Here is a 20,262-nt window from a genome sequence, read left to right as displayed (position 1 = left end):
CATGTGTAGGTTCTCTTCCAGGTTCTCCATGTGTAGCTTCTCCTCCAGGTTCTCCATGTGTGGGTTCTCCTCCAGGTTCTCCATGTGTGGGTTCTCTTCTAGGTTCTCCATGTGTGGGTTCTCTTCTAGGTTCTTCATGTGTAGGTTCTCTTCCAGGTTCTCCATGTGTAGCTTCTCCTCCAGGTTCTCCATGTGTGGGTTCTCCTCCAGGTTCTCCATGTGTGGGTTCTCTTCTAGGTTCTTCATGTGTGGGTTCTCTTCCAGGTTCTCCATGCACGTGGATCTTCCTGCATGTGGTTGCATGGATGCATGTCGTTCTTCAGGTTAGCGAACTCATTTCCAGCTGGCAGACAGAGGAAGAGAATTCCTTCAACATTGAGGGAAACTTTCAGAAGATCCAGAGAGTCAAACGGAGCGGGTGATGGTACACGTATGTACGATCAAAATAAACTTTGTAAAAGAACACAACCAGAAATCACTGCAGGGTCAAATCTCAGTCTACTGTTCAGATCTCGGTTGTGACTAGTTTCTTCCACTGTGTTTCCTCAACATCGTTTGAAGGGCAGGAAAAAATGCTACAAGAAAATATTGTGGGGATCCAGTCTGAACTTCGTGCCATAGCTGAAGTGGTTTCAGATGTCTGGCATCAGCTGAACGAATCCGGAAGTTTCCCAGATCTTTGCAGGAGATGTTTTCTGCCTCGGCTGGTATTTTACCACACTTCTAACATCTGCACCTATAAGCACAGAAATACTTCGAAAAATTTACTTTCATCGTCCACATTATCATTATCTGCCTGTTGAGCATCCAGTTAACACAAATTTCTAATCAGCCAATCATATGGCAGCAACTTGATGCATTTAGTCACATAGACACGACGGCCACTTGCTAAAGCTCATAGTGAGCATCAACATGAGGAAGAAAGATGATTTAAGTGGTATTTCTATATTCTCCCAGCGTTTGTAGAATACATCAGGACCATCAGCAGTGTGTGAGGCTAACAGGATGAACTCACACGGAGGTTTAAATCTGTACAATCACCTGATAAATCCAGAACTGTTCTCAGGTTGAAAGTGTTATAGATGGTTCTGATGAATACGCCTCTTTCTGAACCACAAGCAAGAAAATAATCACGTTATCACTGACAGAAAACTCAACAGCAGTAATCACAGAAACATGTCTTGATATACATCTGGAAGAAACAAAATGACTCATTCAGTGTGAAACACCTTATTTATGTTATAGCTGATCCAAGATCATAAAGCTTCTGTTTTCAAAGTCCCCAAACAGGACAAATTCCAAAATAATGAAGCCTGGAATGAAATTCCTGTTAGGAAATCATTAGTGAGTAGTTGCAGTAACTCTTATTTCACGTTCTTCAAAACAAACAAGCAAGCAGACTTTGACAATTGATATTTCTGATTCTATTCTATTCTATTCTATTCTATTCTATTCTATTCTATTCTATTGTACAGTCATTTAGCAGACGCTTTTATCCAAAGCGACTTACATTTGAGAGTAAGAACAACACAAGCATGAATTCAAACAACATGGGACGTCATAATTAAGTGATAGTCAGACCGCTTTGAGTCCAGTTGGACCAGGTGCTGTCATGTAGTGCTGGAGGCAGTGCATATAATTTATTTTTTTTAAGTTTTTTTTGTAGCTTTTGTAAGTCATTGTGTTTAAATACAAACATCACAATTTCATCAAACAACATCATCTTGGACATAAGTGCAGCAGCTTCTTCAGTACCTGGTTGAGCCAAAGAGCTGGACAAATCTTTCTAACTCATTCTGAGTAGAAGAGTTAAGCTAAGTGTGGAAATGCTCCTTAAACAACTGAGTCTTTAGCTTGCTTTTAAAAGTGGATAAGGACTCTGTGGATCGGACGGAGTTTGGTAGATCGTTCCACCACCGGGGGACTACAGAGGAGAAGAGTCTAGTTACTGATGTGGTGCCACCTTGTGGTGGGAGCACTAGGTGTCTTTCACTGGCAGAGCGTAACTGTGGAGAGGGAGTGTAGCTCTGGATTAAGGAGTGGAGGTAGACCGGAGCAGTTTGGGTTATTGTTTTGTAAGCCAGAAGCAGCGCTTTGAATTTGATGTGCTGCAACTGGAAGGTCCTCATTTATTCCAGACAAACCAGCATTTCCCAAAGTGACGTCATGGTTACAGAAGAATTCCTTCTTCCATGTGAAAGGATGTTTGTGCTCCTGTTCTATAATTCATAACATGAACATGTAGTTACCATGGCAACTGTTGTCACTCAGCTGTGGAGAAAGAGGCCGTGCGTGTAATTGTGGAATGGGGGAGGGAAGGGTGATGGTGCCAGAGAGAAGGCTGATCAGGGATTCTTCTCATTACATAATATTTAGAGTTAACACAGAGGATTAGTCATGCATCTCTTCAAAGCAGCAGATTATAAAAAACGATATTTACTCCAACAACACGGCCCAGATTGGAATAAATTCCCAACCACTGAGGACTTTCTCTGGCCATCATTAGTTCTCTCTCTAAACTATTTTGTGGACCTATTCAGATTCACCAAAGCCCCTTTCATACCAGCCCCGAGCTTCTTTGTTATCCTCTCTCCCTTTTGCTCTCCGCCCAAGGACAGGCCCTTGTGGTGCTCCAGGTCTGCTGACCACCATCTCAGACACACAACCTCTCAGTCTCACATACTGGTCTGTTTGTCATGAATCCAGGTGGTGGTGAAGGTTCCACCTGGAATTTATGTAGCTTCTCACATAACTGAGCAGCTCAATTGTATTAAAAGCACTTAAGAAATTAAAGAACATGATCCTCAAAGTGCTGCCTGATTGGTCCAGATGAGAGTGAGCTCTCTGAAGCAGGTAGATGATGGCATCTTCAACCCTAAGAATATTACAATAACCAAACTGTAATGGGTCTTTAGACGTGTTGATTTACTTATTGAGGTGAGCCAATGACAGTCTGCAGGAATTTCATGATGTGAGATGTTAGGACAACCGTTCTGTAGTCGTTTGGTTCAGATGGTCAGGATTTTATTGGTACTGGAACAGGACAGGATGAGTTCCACAGCACAGAAGTTCTTTCATTACTCAGGCTGGTGTTGAAAAGGTGCTAAAGAATCTGACATCTTTTTTCTGAGCAGGTTTTCAGAACTCTGGAGCTGAAACCATCTGGAGCTGTGGCCTTGTTCTGGTTTAGTTTTTCCAGTTGTTTCTTCACCTGGCAGCAGGAGACAGACAGGCTTGAGGTGGAGGAGGTCTCAGTATGTTCTGATGTGGAGGGAGATGAGGCTGTGTTAAGGTCCATGACTGAGCTGCAGGGTGACAGAGTAGTTGTAGAAAAATAAATGATCAAGAGTCTGAAGTTTAATTAAAATGAAATGAAATGAAAAGTAAAGCTTGCACAAGAAGCTCGTCACATTCAGACTCACAGAAAGTCTCAGGAGACCAAGGCAGAAGAAGGCAAGCAGTCAAAGTCAAGGACAAGATGCAGCGCTCTTATCGACATCTGTGGAAAGGTGATAAAAGGATAAATAAGTTTTTATAGATCTATGTGGAGAAGATAAGACTTTTCTTTGGCAAGATGGAAAAATGGGGACAATTATTGTCAAGCAGATACGATTTTTTTTGTGTGTGTTCAAGATGATAGCATAAATACTTTAAACAAGAAACAACACAATAGAGCACGCAGCAACGACATCTCTCCGTCCCCCCAATAAACATACAAAAAAAACATACATTATTTTAACTTAATTATTAAAGTTTTAGAGCTGGGCGATACTTAAAGTCTTAGTATCGATTTGATACCAAGTAAATCCAGGGAAGAATCACTGATACTTTTTGCTTATAATTTCACAATCATTTAATGATTTTGCCTTTAATTATTAATGATGATTATTATCATATTCAAACATAATATAAGTATTATTGTCAAATAAAACATTTTTATTAAATAAATGGTAGAACTGAAAAAATAAAATTGGCTTCCTTCCCAATTTTTGTCCTGATTGGAATAAAATTAAATAGATCCTGTTGGACTTCTTCCAAATTGGCAAGACTGAAATGCAGAAACAGTGTTTGATGGTTGAGATGAAATAGAAAGTTGGGAACTCTGGTGCATATGAGCGTGAGAAAATACTTGACATGTGGAATGCAATAATTCAGTTCTTAAATACAATGTTGAGTAAACACTTGATCAAAACTCATTATGTCTTCTGGATTTACAATAATATCCAACTGTCAGACTGTCAAAAATCATGGTGTTGTTTAGTTATGATAACAGGGTGCAGGATAACTTTAATACACCATGCCCATACGTCCCCGTGCCACCAACCCCGGAGGGGGCCCGGCAGGAGAGTTGCAGGTCCCAGTTCCAGACCTATGAACTGTGCACATTTCCAATTATTTGTAAAATTAAATAATATGGTTTCTGGTGTAATTGTTTTGCTGTTGTAAGTCTATTTGCCTTTATATATATATATGAATATTATGAAAGTAAGGAAAACAGAGACCAGGAACGTAGATCGACTGGTAAATCGAGAGCTTTGCCTTTTGGCTCAGCTCCTTCTTCACCACGACAGACCGATGCAGAGTCTGTATCACTGCAGACGCCGCACCGATCTGCCTGTCGATCTCCAGCTCCATCCTTCCCTCACTTGTGAACAAGGCCCCGTGATACGTGAACTCCTCCACTTGGGACAGGACCATATTGCAGACCCAGAGAGAGCACTCCACCCTTTTCCGGCTGAGGACCATGGTCTCGGACTTGGAGGTGCTGATTCCCATCCCAGCCGCTTCACACTCGGCTGCAAATCGCTCCAGTGAGAGCTGAAGATTACGGCCCGATGAAACCAACAGAACCACATCATCCACAAAGAGCAGAGACCCAATTCTGAGGCCACCAAACTGGATCCCATCAACACCTCGGCTGCGCCTAGAAATTCTGTCTATTAAGGTTATGAACAGAATCGGTGACAAAGGGCAGCCTTGGCGGAGTCCAACCCGCTCTGGAAACAATTCTGATTTACTGCCGGCAATGCGGACCAAGCTCTGAAACCGGTCGTACAGGGACCGAACAGCTCGTACAAGCGAGTCCGGCACTCCGTACTCCTGGAGTAACCCCTTACAGGAGTCCCCAGGGGACACGGTTGAACGCCTTCTCCAAGTTCATAAAGCACATGTAGATTGGTTGGGCAAACTCCCTGGTCCACTGTTCCATGACCGGGACGAAAACCACACTGCTCCTCCTCAATCCGAGGTTCAACTATCCGACGGACCCTCCTCTCTAGCACCCCTGAACAGACCTTACCGGGGAGGCTGAGGAGTGTGATCCCCTGTAGTTGGAGCACACCCTCCGGTCCCCCTTTTTGATGAGGGGGACCACCACCAAGGTCTGCCAGTCCAGGGGAACTGTCCCTGATGTCCACGCAATGCTGCAGAGGAGTGTTAGCCAAGACAGCCCTACAGCATCAAGAGACTTAAGAAACTCTGGGCAGACCTCATCCACCCCTGGGGCCTTGCCACCGAGGAGCTTTTTAACCACCTCAGTGACCTCAGCCCCAGAGTTGGGAGAGCCAGCACCAGCTAACTCAGACTCTGCTTCCTCATTGGAAGACGTGTTGGTGGGATTGAGAAGGTCTTCGAAGTATTCCCTCCACCGCCTCACAACGTCCCGAGTCGAGGTCAGCAGCCCCCCATCCCCACGGTACACAGTGTTGACAGAGCAATGCTTTTCCCTTCTGAGCCGCCAGATGGTGGACCAGAATCTCCTCGAAGCCATCCGGAAGTCATTCTCCATGGCCTCTCCAAACTCCTCCCATGCCCGAATTATGCCTTAGCAACTGCCAAAGCTGCGCTCCGCTTAGCCCGCCGATACCCATCAGCTGCCTCTGGAGTCCCACAGGCCAAAAAGACTCCTTCTTCAGCTTGATGGCATCCCTTACTGTCGGTGTCCACCAACAAATTCGGGGATTACCGCCACGACAGGCACCAACAACCTTACGGCCACAGCTGTGGCTGGCCGCCTCGCCAATAGAGGCATGGAACACAGCCCACTCAGACTCAATGTCCCCCGCCTCACCTGGGACATGGTTGAAGCTCTGCCGGAGATGGGAGTTGAAACTCTTTCTGACAGGGGACTCTGCCAGACATCCCCAGCAGACCCTTACAACACGCTTGGGCCTGCCAGGCCTGACCGGCATCCTCCCCCACCATCTGAGCCAACTCACCACCAGGTGGTGATCAGTTGACAGCTCCGTCCCTCGCTTCAAACACCATAGCTTTGGAGTGGTCCCATTATTTGTTTTGCTCCAGAGTGTTTGTGAAAGAGAAATATATTGTTAAGTAAAGAAAGGATCAGCTTTCAAATAGCTGGTATATATTGGCACAGTTTCTATGAACGATTAAAATGTAGGTCCCCATGTTGGATTTTGCCAAAAGTCTTGTATGTTTCATGATACTACAGCATCATTTACCAGTCTCCTGGCTTACCTGATGGCTTCCTCACCTGAGTTGAATGAGTTGTGTTAAATGATCATCCAAATACAACCACACCTTATCCTAGGATCAGAAGCAGGCCAAGAGAGCTCCAAGCACTGGGCAACAAGCAGCGACCATAAGGTTTTTTTTTGGTTCCAGTGCTGGTTCAGAACCAGAGCCCACCTAAGCACCGGTCCTTTGACTTTCCACTGCTCAAGCACAGGTTCCTGGCTCTCAAAACTGGTTCTAAGCTGGCACCAACTCTTTGCTGGGCCAGATCTAGGAACTGCTTCACATAGGTTGCGTCAGCCATCATGTGACTTGTGTTGTCCTGTAAATAAAGAAACTTTCCTAACGTTTGGCCATGCAAGCACAACTCCTATATAATGTGAGGTTCCTACCGTCGCCATCTTGATAGCGTCACGCCTACCGTCACTCCCGGAAAATTAAAAAATGGTCAAAGTGGCGGAGCTGAGAGGGGGATGGGGTGGATGATTGACATCTATCAAACTCCGAGCTGCCTGTAGCTAAGAGCTAACTGAGCCAACTCGGATCTAACATGAGCTAACCGGCTAATGAAGGCAGGTGGGCTAAAGCTAAGGCGCACTGTTAGCTGGCTAAAAATGTGGTTGAGCTGCACTCTCCCTTTTTCCGCGGATATTGGATCAATCAATCAATCAATCAATCAATCAATCAAAAGGACACACCCCTAATCATGCCAGATTTCAAGAATAAATAACATCCAAACAAATGCTTTAGAAAAAAAATCACCCCCCCTCACAATTGTCATGAAGGTAAACTTGACCTATTAATCCTAAAATGGATTTTTGTACCAGCCTTTAAACATGTTTATTTCTGCCGTGAAGTTGGTCTTTTTAACATGGGAATCTAGGGGGATTTGCTCTGTTTTGGAGCCCCTAGTGGATGAGGGGTGAACTGCAAATTTTTGCACTTCCGCATAGGCTCCACATTTTACCGCCGGTTGCCGCTTGGGTGAACACAAACTTTTTTTTTTTTTTTTTTTATAAGCAGAGCTAAATTTCCTGGAAACTGAGGAAACACCAATGCTTGTTGCCTGTACTTCATCTTCCCCCAGTGTCCAGTTCTCCTCTTTTTATTGCTTTTTCTTTTCTTGGTATAAAAGACCAGGTAAAAAAAAATTTCATGGAAGCACTTACAATTACACGTTGTGGTTACCAAACGTATTGTATAGACACCTTCTGTCTCATGTAATTTTATGTACATTTGTTAATGTAATGTTTATGTTGTTTTTGTCCTTTAAAACAGGTAAACAGGACTCTTATGCAGAACTGCTGGAATGCCTGGAGAGGACAATGAGAAAGTTTACCTCTCATTTGCTGCAAAGCCTTAAAAAATATTGAAAACAACAGCAGTGAAAAAAAAAATTTAATAACACCTTTTAATTCAAGGATTGTTTTTTTCTGTTATCACTCTTTTCTGTAACGCCCCCCTATGTATCAGTAATTACTAATAGTGTGCTCACAACAGATATATATTATATGCCACTATTGAAATACACAAAGTGACAGTAGAGCCCACCTCAGCCACTGTTAAGAGTGCTAGTCCTAGGACATCTTCATATGAGAGAAGGTTAACCCCGAAAATACTGGCGTTAAAACAAAAGGAGGTTTCTTAGAAGGAGAACAAATTCATCACAAATATGAACACTGGAAAGAAAAAGTTAGAAACATACCCTCCAAACTTGAGTGCTCAGAAAAGGACTTGTGTAATATGATGGACATTGTTAAAGAACAGGAAACACAAGTGAGGGATCTTTATGATAATGTAAGATTTCTTTCAGCACCCTCTGCTGAGATTCGAAGGAAAATGGATTCTTGGTCAGCAGTAACAACAGACCTAATGGGGCTAATGAAAGTACGCATGAGTGAGGTTGGTCAAGAAGAGTTCGATACCAAGGCAAAGCATGCTAGACTTCATATGGTGCTTGACAGAGAAAATGCTCAATACATATATGGGAAGTCAACAGCCTCCAAATCTACTGAACATAGTCATTGCTCAAGCTGTCCATCAGAACAACAAACTATTACAGTTAAAAGAGCAGACTGTGCTGCAGCATTTGCTGCAAAGAAGGCTGAAATTGAGATGGAAGCAGTAATTGCTGCACAAAGGCAAGAACTCAAAAAACTGTAAAACCAAAGAGATCTTGAAGTAATAGCTGCCAAGCTAAGGGCGTACTCTGATGCTGACTCCAGAGAGAACTGTGACAAGAGTTAAGTTGCATACAGTCAGATGTCAAATTGTTCTCCAGCCCCTCCTAAAGAAATAGAAAAAATATAAACAGAACAAACATGCAAGAACAGTAAAGATGAACAACCAAGCAGTACTAAAGGAGCATTATTAACGCAAGCCTTACATGACACAATGGTTCTGACCAGACTTCCTTCACCTGAGCCCTCAGTCTTCACAGGAGACCCACTTGATTTCATAGGTTGGAGCACAAGTTTCAAGACTTTTGATAGAAGGACGTATCCCGCTGACAAGTTGTTCTACCTGCAAAATAATACATTGGTGGTGAGGCACAATCTGTATTAGAATGAACTTTCTACAGAACAGACGATTAAGCTTATGACCAAGCCTGGAAAGCCTTAAATGCGCGGTATGGCCACCACTTTGTAATCCAGCGTGCCTTCAGAGAAAAACTAAAAAATTGGCTCAAGAGACTCTGTTAAATTAAGAGAATTTAGTGATTTTCTGACAGTCTGCAGCAATGCTATGCCACACATCAAAGGCCTCTAAGTATTAAATGACTGTGAGGAGAACCAAAATTTGCTACAAAAATTCCCTGATTGGATAACTTCTCACTGGCCACAGAAGCAGAAATTGCTTGCAATCCAGTAACATCACTGCTTTGAAATCTAATGACAAAAAGCAATCCTGGGATATAAAGCGCACAAGGGCTAATGCATTCATCATTAATGTAAAAGCATCTGATTAAGCAAGTACAGAGCTGGAATGCAGTGCTGTAGAAGATAGCTTAAAGGATTCAAACAGAGCAAGGAAAGTGAACACATCTACCATATCAGGTCCAGTCACATGCATTTGCTGTGGAGAAAGCCACTCAATTCACAAATGCCAAATGTTTGTCAACAAATCTGTGGAAGACAGAGGAAGTTCATACATGACAATAACCTGTGCTTTGGCTGTCTTAAGAGAGGACACAATTCAAGAAAAAGGCTACATGTGGAATATGTAAGAATGCTACATGAGAACTATTCTGTTCCTGCTACAGACACATTGTCTCATGCTATGCAAGCAGAAGAGAACACATCATCCCTCTCTTGCTGCGTGGACAAAGGCAATGGTGGGAGTACATCCACGACTGCCTGTTTATGTCCTTCTGGATACACAGAGTAGCAACACCTTTGTAGACCAAGAGGTATGTGAGAAGACAGGAGCAGGCTTAGAGCCAGCCAAACTGAAGCTAACCACTATGATGGGAAAGGATTCCATTGTTCAGAGTCAAAGAGTAAGTGGTTCTTGCGTTTGAGGATTTTCCTCACAAAGCTTTAACTACTTGCCAACAGCCTATACCAGAGATTTCATTCCCCTTAAACGTTCCCACATACCTACCAACATCTGAACAGCATAATGAAAGAAATGCCAGAGTTGATGGATTGTGATATCGGGCTCCTGATCGGCTGTGATTGCTCCAGAGCATTGGCACCCCGTCAAGTCATCACAGGAGGTGATGATGAGCCGTATGCTGTCAAAACCGATCTGGGTTGGAGTATTGTCGGCAGCTCACCACAAAAAACAAACAGGAGTGTGTCACCCTGTATCTGCAAAGGAACTTCCTCGTCCTTCCATCAAAGCCCTTGAATCAGATTTTGAGGATACTGATCCTAGATAAAAGAGCATATCACAAGATGATATACAGTTCATGGAGATACTTAATAAATCAATACATCAGGATTCAGATGTGCACTTGGAAATGCCACTACCCTTTAAGACACGCCCACAGCTTCCAGAAAACAAGCGATTGGCTGTTGTGAAACTGAATCGGCTGAAAAGAAAGTTTAAGAAGAATCCCAAGTTCAGAGATGACTACACAAAGCTCATGGAGGGTGTTTTCAAGGATGGAAATGCAGAGAAAGTTGAAAATCCACCGAAAGAAGGACACTTGTGGTATATTCTATACCAAGGCGTCAATCACCATGAAAACCTGAAAAAAATCTGTCGTGTTTGACTGCTCAGCCAAATATGAGGGCACAGCTCTGAATGATCATTTGTTGACTGGGCCTGATCTGACAAATGGACTGACAGGAGTACTCTGCAGGTTTCGCAAGCATCTAATAGCGGTCATTTGTGATGTAGAGAAGATGTTTCACAGGTTCCACATAAGAATCAGAATCAGAAAGCCTTTATTGTCATTGTAAACCAGAGCATACAATGAGATTAGGGGGTGCTACTCTTTATGGTGTTTGCATCATAATAAAAAGAATATTGAAAAATGTTAAAAATAAAGGCAAAGGGAGGAAATAAAAAGAAATAAAATACTTAAAGTAAATAAAAATATGGTAAGTACTAAAAAGCAGATATATACATATATTTATAATTGAATGTATTGCACTTAGGGTATTTATATTGCACAACGTGGTTCGAGTTTCACAGTGGTGTGATACTTGTTGCAGTCTATTTCACATGTGTGTGATGATTAGTCTTGTTGAGTGTGTTCTCCTTATTGTTTGGTTTGTTCATGGGAGTTCAGGGCACTGATGGCTCTGGGGAAAAAGCTGTCCCTGAGTCTGTTTGTACGGGCTTTGTGAGCTCTGTAGCGCCTACCAGAGGGCAGCAGGTTGAACAAGTGGTAGTTAGGGTGGAATGGGTCCTTGACGATTTTTGAGGCTCTGCTGTGGTACCGAGAGCTGGCAATTTGGTCCGGGGGGGGGAGGGGGCACTTGGTGATCTTCTGGGCCGTGTTAATCACTCTCTGCAGTGCTCTCCTGTCTGCTGCTGTGCACCCAGCGTACCACGCTGTGATGCAGTACGCCAGGATGCTCTCTACGGTGGCTCGGTAGAAGGACACTAGCAGCTTCTCATCCAGGTTGTTTCTCCTGAGTACTCTCAGGAAGTGGAGTCGCTGCTGGGCCTTCTTCACCACTGCTGTAGTGTTTACAGTCCAGGAGAGATTATCTGAGATGTGGACGCCCAGAAGTTTGAATGAGTGGACTCTTTCCACACACTCTCCATTAATGAGGAGGGGGGTCAGGTCTGCTCTGTTCTTGCGGAAGTCCATGATGAGTTCTTTTGTTTTTGTGATGTTCAGTGTAAGGTTGTTTACCAAACACCATGCTTCCAGTTTCACCACCTCATCTCTGTAGGCTGACTCATCTCCCCCTGAGATGAGCCCGACCACGTGGTATCATCAGCAAATTTGATGATGGAGTTGGAGAGATGAGCTGGTGTGCAGTTGTGTGTGTACAGTGAGTACAAGAGAGGGCTCAATACACAACCTTGTGGGGATCCAGTGCTGAGGGTTATGGTGGGGGAGAGATGGGGGCCAAGTTTGACAGATTGTGGGCGGTCTGTGAGGAAGTCTCTGATCCATCTGCAAATGTGTGAGGAGAGCCCCTGATGGGAGAGTTTTCCAGCCAGAGTGTCCGGGATGATTGTATTGAAGGCTGAGCTATAGTCTATGAAGAGCATCCTCACATAGTTCCCCCCGTGCGCTAGGTGGCTCAGAGCTGTGTGGAGAACTGTGGTGATGGCGTCCTCTGTTGATCTGTTTGCACGGTATGCAAACTGGTGAGGGTCAAGTGTGGGAGGTAGTTGGTCTTTGATATGTTTTGCAACCAGACGTGAGGGCTATAGGCCTGTAATCATTGAGGCTGTTGATTGTCTGCTTTTTTGGGACTGGGATGATGGTGGCTGATTTCAGGCAGGAGGGAATGATGGCTTGTGACAGAGAATGGTTGAAGATTTTGGTGAAGATGCCCGACAGCTGGTCGGCGCATGCTCTAAGTACCTTCCCAGGAATACCGTCTGGGCCGGCAGCTTTCCTGGGGTTTACAGTCTTCAGCACCCGTCTCACTTCATGTTCCTGAAGTGTTAGTGTGCTGCTGCTGGAGTTTGGTGGGTGTAGAGTGGTTGCTGTGGGGTTTACTGCTTCGAAACGGGCAAAGAAGTGGTTAAGTTCCTTTGCTAGGGAAGCATCAGCACCCATAGTGATGGAACTATTGTTTCTGTAATTTGTGATGTGTTGGATTCCCTGCCACATCTTGCTGGGGTTATATTCAGTGAAGTACTCCTCTATCTTATTTTTGTAGGCCACCTTTGCTGCTTTAATGCCCCTCTTCAGGTCAGCTCTGGCCTCGCTATACAGGGTCCTATCACCAGACCTGAAGGATGAGTTGTGGCGTTTGAGAAGCTCCTGAACTTCACTGGTCATCCAGGGTTTTTGATTAGGGTAGATCCGTATCTGTTTATTAACTGTAACAGTGTCCATGCAGGTTCTGATGTAGAAAAGCACAGTCTCTGTGTATTCCTGTAGGTCCTGCTGATCGAATAAATCCCAAGTGGTGAGTTCGAAGCAGTTCTGTAGCTGAGAGAGAGCTCCCTCAGGCCAGGTTTGAATTATCTTTGTTTGTGGCTTTGTTTGTCTTCGCAGGGGGGTGTAAGTGGGGGTGAGTGACAGGCAGAGATGGTCGGATCCGGAGAGATGGGGGAGGCTCTGTAAGCATGTTTAATATTGGAGTAAACATGGTCCAGTGTATTATCCCCCCTGGTAGCACAGTTCACGTACTGGATGAATTTAGGAAGCACAGTCTTTAAACACGCTTGATTGAAATCACCAGTCACAATGAAAACTCCATCAGGGTGGGCTAGCTGTTGTTTGTTTAGAATAGCGAGCAGGAGGCTAAGGGCTGTGCTAACATTAGCATTGGGGGGTATGTAAACAACCGTCACAATAACTACCGTGAGCTCCCTCGGTAGATAAAAAGGCCTACATGACACTGCTAGGACCTCTAAATCAGGAGAGCAATGCATGTCAATGATCCTGCTGTTGTTACACCATTTGGTATGCACGTAAACACAGAGTCCCCATCCTCTGCTCTTACCCGAGTCCCTGTTTCGATGTAGCCGGTGTAGCGTGCGGTCCGTCAGCTGAACTGCGGCGTCCGGAATCAGCGGATGAAGCCACGTCTCCATGATGGAGATAATGCTGCAGTTCCTCACAAAGTAGTTTGTAGCCAACTGTAACTCCAACTCGTCCATTTGTGAGGAAGACACTTGGTAGCGATGGTCTGTGAGGATGCTTCCTCAGTCTAGCATCATGGCCCGACCGGCATCCTCGTTTCTGCTTCCTTTCTCTAAGCCGTCTTCGTCGCTTCGTAGGTAGGCTGACCATCCACGGAGAACCTGGTGGTCTCATTATGTCCGTTGGTATGCTGTGAGTCCGCTGATACTTGCTTGTTATGTCTAAGTTGATACTTAAACCGATATCAATCAGGTACTGGCGGCTGTAGGATTGTGTTGCCTTGCTAACTGAGCATAACAGTGAAAGAGCAAATAGCAAAAAAAGCAAGAATAGCAAACACCAACTCGGAGAGCTACAAGCCGCTGCACTCCTGCGTGCCGCCATCTTGATCAAGAAGCCAAGAAGACAGAGAATACTTATGGTTCCTATGGTAGGAAAATGGCAACATCAATTCAAAGCCAAGGGAATTTCAAATGAAAGTTCATCTTTTTGAAGCAGCATCTTCTCCTGGCTGTGCAAATTATAGAATGAAGTATCTTGCAAGCCAAAATGAAAGGGATTATTCTGCAGCATCCAACTTCATCAGGAACAACTTCTATGTGGACGACGGCCTTATCAGTGTACAGTTCGTAGACATGGCCATCAGAATTGTAAAAGCTGCACAAAACATATGTGCAAATGGGAGATTGCATCTCCCCAAGTTCATCTCTAACAACAGAAAAGTTTCGGAGTCAATTCCCGACAGCGAGAGAGCAAATAGAGTTCAGTGACACTTTCTCCTTTAAGGTTACTCTGAATGAGAAACCAACAAGGTTGGGAATCCTCTCAATTGTAGCCTCGATGTTCGACCTGCTAGGCTTCTTAGCTCCATTTCTCCTACTAAGGAAGAAAATACTAAAAGAGATGTGTCAAAAAGGCATTGGATTGGGCGAACAACTGCCTGAAGACCTAAAGCCACAGTGGGAGAGCTGGCAGAATGACCTACAAAACCTGCAAAATATTCAAATCCCAAGGTGTTTTATCCCTGAAAACTTAGGGAAAGTCCAAAGAGTTGAGCTTCATCCCTTTTCAGATGCTAGTAGCTACAGATATGGCCAGTACACATATCTGAGTGGTGAGTGAAGACAACATGCATTGTTCCTTAGTAATTGGTAAGGTAACAGTTTCACCCACCAAGGTTGTAACCATACCCAGGCTAGAGCTGACCGCCGCAGTAGTCTCCTCGGCAGTTGGTGCTGAGCTAGAGCTCACGATTAGTCAAGAATATTTCTGGACTGACTCACAGGTGGTTTTGGCTTGCATTAATAATGAAGCTAGAAGGTTTCATGTCTTCGTTGTGAACAGAGTGCAAAGGATCAGAGAAAGAACTGATCCAGCACAGTGCCACTACACTGATACAGATCAACATCCAGTTGATCATGCCTCAAGAGACCTCAAAGTGGCAGAGTTGGGTAAATCCAACTGGCTGACAGGACCCAGATTCCTGTGGGAATGAGAGATCGTAACACCAAAATCAAAAGCAGAACTTCTGGGGGCAGACCCAGAAGTCAAGATAACACAAGCGTTACAAGTAAGTGTTGAGAAAAACAAGAATTTCTTGGTGAGACTTGAAAGATTCTCAAAATGGAGTACAGCGTTGAAAGTTGTTGCCAGGATACGGCGACTGGCCAAAAGAGTCAAAACAGCTGAACCCATGAATGTAGAGGAAAGAAGAAAGGCTAGCCTTATGGTTGTGAAATTGGCACAAGGAATGCATTCAATGAGGAGAAACAACTACTGAGTAATGGTAAACTGCCACAAGGTCATCCATTGTTCTAGCTTGACCCAGTGTGGCAAGATGGTGTTCTCAGGGTTGGAGGGTGACTAAAATGTCTCCTTACCTCTTGATGTGAAACATCCAATTATCCTGCCAAAACACAGTGTAATTACATGTCTGATATTGGATTACTGCCATGGAAGAGGACAGACTCCTAATGAGCTGAGTGCAAACGGGTACTGGGTTGTTGGTGGTAACAAAGTTGTGGCAAACCACATAAAGCAATGTGTTGTGTGCAGAAGAGCCTGTAGGCCAGCACAAACTCAGCAAATGGCAGCCTTGCCAGCTAGTCGTGTCAGTCCTTCAATACCATTCTCATACTGTGGGATGGATTGTTTTGGACCATTCCACACAAAGCAAGGTCGTAAAGACCAGAAGAGATATGGTCTCATTTTCACTTGTTTTTCCTCAAGAGCAGTCCACATAGAATTGTTAGAAGATCAAACAACCAATGCCTTCATAAATGCCTTGAGATGTTTTGGAACTATTCGTGGGACTGACAAGGCACAAACTTTGTTGAGGCATAAAATGAACTGACAAAGGCATTGCAGGAAGTAGACAAAAACAGACTAACTACTTTTCTAGCTGAAAAGCAATATGATTTTTCTTTAAACGTGCCAGGTGCTAGTCACGTGGGAGGTGTTTGGGAGCTGCAAATCAGGACAGCTCGGAGCGTCCTGAACTGGGTTCCCTCCAAGAGTGCCGGAAAACTACATGATGCTTCCGCTTATGGGAAAAATACTCTGCATGACCACTGCGTGTTAGAGACTCTGAACTTGAAGATGCAGCATTCTACACCGGATTCATTGAGGTTCACACAGTAATTTGTTATTTGCTTTATATTTCGGCTTGCTTGATGCAGTATGGACAAATGTAGATTTGTTTAATGTATGGATGTTTCTGTTTTTGGTATGTCAGCTTTCATGTGTTAGCTTGACTTTATTATTCTTATTATTGTAGTTTACACGGTGTCGACTTTGAAAGAGAGAGAAAGAAAAAGAACAAAGGAAACTAAACAAAGAAGACATCAGTACGTTTCGTGGCCTTCATTAATTGAGCAGGTGCAGCTAAAATATACAATGTGTGTGTGAAAATGTTATTGCACTGCATTTAGTGCTCAATTAAAACCAAACCTAATTACTTATTTGACTCTAACCCCAACTTAAATAAAACCAGAAGCTAGAGTAAACTGCTTTTCAACTTAGGTTCATTTTTATTTATCAAATAATACAGTTTATGGTATGCAAAGTTGTGTAAAGAACGATATGCCAGACAGTTATTGCTCGTCACGATTACAATACTTCATTAAAGCTGACCCATTGATAGTCCCTTCGACACTGGCTGTGTTCATCACTGCTTACAGGTGACAGGAAGCACGTACGCTTCACCAGACCACGTCATTCTGAAATGTTTTCTTTAAAGGTCCCATACTATGCAAAATTCACTTTCTAAAAGTTTTCTAACAGTCATATGTGTCCTCATAGCCTGTGTGTGAAGCCCCAAAATGAGAAAATTCTGTCACCTCGCTCACTTGCTTACTCCACTTTTTAGCGAATGTGTGCTCAAACGGGTGAGTCTGAGACCTTTCTCTTTATAACCACTGCCCCTGGTAGTGGATACTGTCATTGTCCCACCCCCCAGCTAGGTGAACACCTGAGCGGGCGTCAGCGAAAGCTGGATCCTCTCCAAGAGAGGGGCATGGACACGCACCACTCATGAACATTTAAAGGTTCAGACACAGAAACAGCCTGTTCTCAGCAGAGCTCACTAAAGCCACGTTTGGAATGGCTGAAATTAAGGACCAAGGCCGAGTTTGGGGTAATATACTTTGAAAATAATGTTGTTGGACCTCTGACACTCTTATAAAATTGTTGAAAAAAATGTATAAAATGGGACCTTCAAGCTACAAATGGTTGGAGAGGCAAGAGGTGGTTGATGCAACAATATGCAGCGCTGTCAATCATCCATACTTACATCAAACTCATGATGTTATTGCTCCTCATATGATCATCCCTTTGCCACCCGTGGGTTCTCGGTCTACATGAGTGTCTGTATTGGGGTATGAAGTAACATGTGAAATGGGTGTGAAGGTTTGAGTCTCATTTTCTGATAACAGGCCCCCTGATTCTGAGAAACTGGTGTACTGCTGTAGCCAGAATCTGTAGCTGCAAGATGATAACAGAGAGGAGACCTCGCCCACCAAAGCTGACATTGCACATGTCCAATAAGTCATTGAATCATTGTCCACAAAGCAAACGTCTCTGTGCTACGGTTCCTTGTTTGGTTTTTCATTAACTCGCTATTTGCTTTAGTTAAGATCCAAAGCTGCTCGACTATGTTTAAAAAAAAAACAAAACAAACAAACAACAACAACAAAAAACGCATTTCAGTGTAAAATACATGAGTAATACAGTGTAAAACAAACATACATCAGCCTGTCATAGCCACATCTGGCTTCTGAGTGTATTCTGGGAAGAGGATTTTTAGCTGTTTGTATAATATGAAAAACCATAAAGTGACTTTATGGAACTTCATCAACTTCAAATTTGGTATGAGGCAAAGTTCTAAAAAAAAAGTAAAAATGCATTAAGAACAACACGTCCCACCCTGATCCAGCCTGTCCCACCCTACTCTACAACATTCAATATAAGGGGTGAAGAAAAACTGAGGAAATGTATATATATACATACATATATATATATATATATATATATATATATATATATATACATGTATATAAACATATTCATATATACCTTTAAACCCCCCCTCACCACCACCACCATTACCTCCCTTGTGCATTAATTTACATAATATGTAAATTTATGTAAACAACTTAGTTTCAAAACCCACTAACAGAACCTGGACAACCACTGTGGAGTTGACAGGAAGCAGATGAAGAGTCTAACTGACGGGTGTAATGTCAGCTTTCTGTCGTCTGAGCTGAGTTTTGTCGTATCTTTGGGAGACCAGAAAACAGAACATCAGTCATCAGTCCTGCAGATGATGAAAGTCTGCTGTAGAGTGTCTACGTTGGCTGGAGGGAGACATGGTGGAACCAGAACTGTTCTTCTGGTGATAAAATGCACTCTGTCATGTTTCTATTTGTGGGTTTTAAAACTCAGATCTGAGTAAAAAAATAAATCCAAAGGTTTTTACTTCTGATGGGTTTGTGGCCACAGTTTATGTCTGAGTTACAGTAACTATGATCAATACTTCGTTTTTTTTTCTTTTTCTAAATGAGTTGAGGAAAGTTTCATGAAATTAAACTTTCAGTCATCAGGAGTCAGAGCGATGTGAAGTAGATCGATCCAAGTATCAATATTATTGATATGCAAAGTGCTTTGAGGGCAAAAGTACGGTGGCCAGGAAGTGCAAAACAATATTGTATCCAGTGCAACACTTTTACATTATCACAATTACATCACAATAACCATGTTTACATTTACTAAACAAAAGTACAATACAGAAACAATTTTACCAGTGACAAAGTGCCTTTACACTGACGTAAAACACTTTTACAAGTTTACTGAAACACTTACAAGTTCTGGAAAACTTGCACCAAAATCTGTGACCCATCAGAATCAGTGACCACAGGGGGCTGAAAGTATCGAACTCTGAGTTCATTATCACGAAATCAGAGTTCAATGCAAATGTTTTCAAGACTTTGCACGTCTCCTAAGACGTACGTACATGCAGAGAAGTTTACACTGTTTCCCCGGCGGACACGGATTCTGACGGGTCACAGATTTTGGTTAAACACCAGCTGGGTCATATCTTTGTAACTGTGTTTCCCGAACTTGTAAAAGTGTTTCGCTCAACTTGTAAAAGTGTTTTGCATCAATGTAAAGTTGCTTTGTTGTTGGTGAAAGTTTTTCAGCAGTGTATTCAGAACTTTATAAAATTAAAAAAGTTGCACATGCAAGTTTGCATCAAAGATTGTTAAAGTGATTCATGTTTTACAGAGTTAATTTTTTCTGAAATGTAAAGCTGTTTAGTTCTTGGTAAAAGTTTTTGGCATTGCTCTTTTGTCTAGTAAATGTAAATATGGTTTTTTATGATGTCAATGTACATCGTGATAATGTAAAAGTGTTGCAGTGGATGTAATTTTGTTTATTAATAAGCTCCAATCTAATTTTTATGGTTCTGCTGTTCATAAAATATGTTTTATTTGGCAATAGTCTTTATACTGTGGTTAATTATGAAGATAATGATAGAAAATTAAAGGCAAACTAAATAAATGTAAAATTTTAAGCAAAAATTATCTGTATCAATATCAGTATCAGTGATACCTGCTCTGGATTTACTTGGTATCAGATCAATAGCAAAATTTGCGGTATCGCCAAGACCTAAAACTGTGACAGCATGTCAACATTAAAAGGTTTAATGAGATCTGTTCAACTCTTTTATAAATTTGGAGATACAGCGGTCCCTCGTTTATTGCAGGGGTTATGTTCTGAAAACACTTGTTGACTTATTTGGTAACACTCATTGATATTAGCTCATGTTACAGCTGCTCTACATTTACGTTCTGTTGCTAATTTAGCCATTACTGTCAGTTCTTTACAAAATTCTTTATTCAGGAGCAGCAGGCAGGAACACTGACATCTATCAGTTTATTTTTATCATTTCATTATGCAAACTGAAAGTGATTTATTTACTTTGTCTGTCCCTGTTGTCTTATGTCATTAAAAAGTTTGTTTTTTAAAGGTTTCACTTGTTTTCTTGTCCTGTTGGT

The 20,262-nt window shown here is 42.8% G+C and overlaps 1 long non-coding RNA gene across 1 annotated transcript; it reads left to right on the top strand.

The window, feature by feature from the left end:
- The first annotated feature begins 13,484 nt into the window (after positions 1-13,484).
- Positions 13,485-20,136, top strand: LOC121643977. The gene is made up of 3 exons (XR_006011207.1): positions 13,485-13,845; positions 18,012-18,013; positions 20,121-20,136. It is a non-coding gene; the product is annotated as an uncharacterized LOC121643977 (long non-coding RNA).
- Positions 20,137-20,262: the final 126 nt, after the last annotated feature.

This window comes from Melanotaenia boesemani, chromosome 8, assembly GCF_017639745.1.
Source record: "Melanotaenia boesemani isolate fMelBoe1 chromosome 8, fMelBoe1.pri, whole genome shotgun sequence".
Taxonomy (NCBI): domain Eukaryota; kingdom Metazoa; phylum Chordata; class Actinopteri; order Atheriniformes; family Melanotaeniidae; genus Melanotaenia; species Melanotaenia boesemani.
Note: the sequence above shows the minus strand (reverse complement) of the source record. Positions and strands in the feature narration are given on the sequence as shown.